Consider the following 2728-nt stretch of genomic DNA (forward strand, 5'->3'; position numbering starts at 1 on the left):
CTCTCAGATAAATAAATAAAAAATCTTTAAAAAAAAAAAAAAAGACACATTTATTCAGCGTCATGATCAGACTATTACATTTAACAATCAACAGCATGGGTGTAAAAAAAGAAAATCTACATTAAAACCCTTTGTTGGAATGCTTTACACTTTCCACAGAACAGAAACTAAAATAACGTGTTACACAATTAATCACAAATACAGTCCTCGAGATTTTTGCCCATACACATGAGTATTGTCTAAAACATGTCTTCTATGTAGCAGCTAGGCCCTGCCACCACTGTGCTTGGCTGAGTTCACAAATCTGTTGTAACCTGTAGCTTCCCCGTCCCTCCTCTGGCTCTCCTCTCCTGCTGAGCCTTGTCTCCTGGCAGTGATTAAAACCTCCTGTCACTGCCGTAGCTCCTGCTGCTGCCGGAACCACCATAGCCACCTTGGTTTTGTGGTTTGGCAAAGTATTGGCCTCCACCACCATAGGGGCCAGAGCTTCTGCCTCCAAAATTTCCTCCTTTCATGGGTCCAAAATTTGAGGATTGATTGTTGTAATTGCCAAAATTATTATAGCTTCCGCCACCTCCAAAGTTGCTTCCATCATTACCAAATCCGTTACAGCCAGCCCCACTGCCACCATATCCACCACCACCTTGACTGCCACCAAAACCACCTCGACCACGGAAGTTCCCTCCACGACCAAAGCTGTCATTCCCACCAAAACCACCTCCACGACTACCACCAAAGTTTCCAGAACCACTTCGACCTCTTTGGCTGGATGAAGCACTAGCCATCTCTTGCTTAGAGAGGGCTTTCCTTACTTCACAGTTGTGACCATTCACAGTATGGTATTTTTGAATGACAATCTTGTCTACAGAGTCATGGTCATCAAATGTTACAGAAGCAAAACCTCTCTTTTTGCCACTGCCTCGGTCAGTCATCTCAATCACTTCAATTTTCCCATACTGTTCAAAATAATCTCTAGATGATGTTCTTCAGTGTCTTCTTTAATGCCACCAACAAAAATCTTTTTCACAGTTAAGTGGGCACCAGGTCTTTGAGAGTCTTCTCTTGAGACAGCCCTCTTTGGTTCCACAACTCTTCCATCCACCTTGTGTGGCCTTGCGTTCATGGCTGCATCCACCTCCTCCACAGTGGCATATGTAACAAACCCAAAGCCTCTGGGGTGCTTGGTGTTCGGATCTCTCATTACCACACAGTCCTTAAGCGTTCCCCATTGCTCAAAATGGCTCCTCAGACTCTCATCGGTTGTTTCAAAGCCCAAACCTCTGATGAAGAGCTTCCGCAGCTGTTCAGGCTCTTTGGGAGACTCTGATTTAGACATGATGGCAGTGGGAGGGGAGACTTGAACGATGCTTACTCGGTGGCATCCATGGGCAGAAAGCCCAAAATATGTTTTTAATAAATACATATGTTATCCCATTTATAGAAGAAGATGAGAAAAGTTTCCCTTACTCCTCCCACCCACTAAATAAAATGACTGTTAATTTTTTATTAGGAAATTATTTCATTTTTTCTAATACAACAGTAAAATCTAAGCTATTTTGGTGAGAATATTTTTTAAGCTGGATTGAATTATGTTCTTTTGTTTCTAGCAGTCTGTGGGTATGAATAAAAATTTAGGGAAATGTTTAAAAAAGGTAATACGAATATTTATAGAGTCAGTGAACACTCAAAATCATTGTTTAGATATAATATCAATGGGATAGATCCTATCACATTATAATGGATTTTTTGTACACAAATATGATTCTATTTATTTTCAAAGTAGGGTGCATTTATTATGAGGGCACCCTATTACAATTTTTTATGCTGTGAAAATAAATTACTTATGTAGATGTAATTTATGAATTAAGTTTTATTAGATTATTTTTAAGGCTTTGGGTTGTTTAAAATTTCAGTGTAATTCTTAGAATTGCTTCTGACTTAATATTTTCAACTTATTCTCTTATTTATAAATAAGATATATACATAAACATATATAATTGAATACATTGTTGCTATTTTTATTTGAACAATTATCTGTTATTTCAGTTAATAAAAAAATTAATGTTTTTATTTTACCTTCTCTTAAATTCTCTTCACTGATGCTCTTTCTTTTTGTAGATCTAAGTTTCTCCTATATAATTTTCCTTCTTTCTAAAGGACTTTTAAATTTCTTGCAGCAAATCTGCTGCCAACAAGTGCCTCAGTTTTTGTTTGACTGAGAAAGTATTTCTCCTTCACTTTTGGTGGATAATTTTGCAGGGTACAGAATCTAGGTTGGTGGGGTTTTTCTCAACACTTTAAATATTTCATTCTGCTTGCTTCTTGCTTGAATGGTTGAGATGTTAGTTGTAATAGTTATCTTTGTTCCTCTATGTGTTGAGATTTTTATCCCATCTCAGGATTTTTTTTTTTTTTTGCCTTTTATTTTCTGCAATTAGTAAATGATATTCCAGCATATAGTTGTTAGTTTTGCATTTATCCTGTTTGATTTTCTCTTGGATTTCTGAATCTGTGCTTTTGTGTCCAACGTTAATTTGGGCAAATTCTCAGTCATGATTATTTCAAATATTTCTTCTTTTTCTCTCTTTCTCCTTCTGGTATTCCTATTACATGTATGTTGTCCCACAGTCCTTAAATATTCTGGTGAATTTGGTTTTTCTTTGTCTTTGTTTTCTTTGCCTTTCAGCTTTTTGAGGATTCTATTGGTATGTCCTGTAGCTAGGAGATT

At 37.0% G+C, this 2728-nt stretch overlaps 1 pseudogene; it reads right to left on the reverse strand.

Annotated features, from left to right (window-relative positions):
• Window positions 1-377: 377 nt before the first annotated feature.
• Window positions 378-1336, reverse strand: LOC118520824 (heterogeneous nuclear ribonucleoprotein A1-like; annotated as a pseudogene).
• Between the last annotated feature and the right edge of the window lie 1392 nt (window positions 1337-2728).

The sequence above is a fragment of the Halichoerus grypus genome, chromosome 9, assembly GCF_964656455.1.
Source record: "Halichoerus grypus chromosome 9, mHalGry1.hap1.1, whole genome shotgun sequence".
In the NCBI taxonomy this organism is placed as follows: domain Eukaryota; kingdom Metazoa; phylum Chordata; class Mammalia; order Carnivora; family Phocidae; genus Halichoerus; species Halichoerus grypus.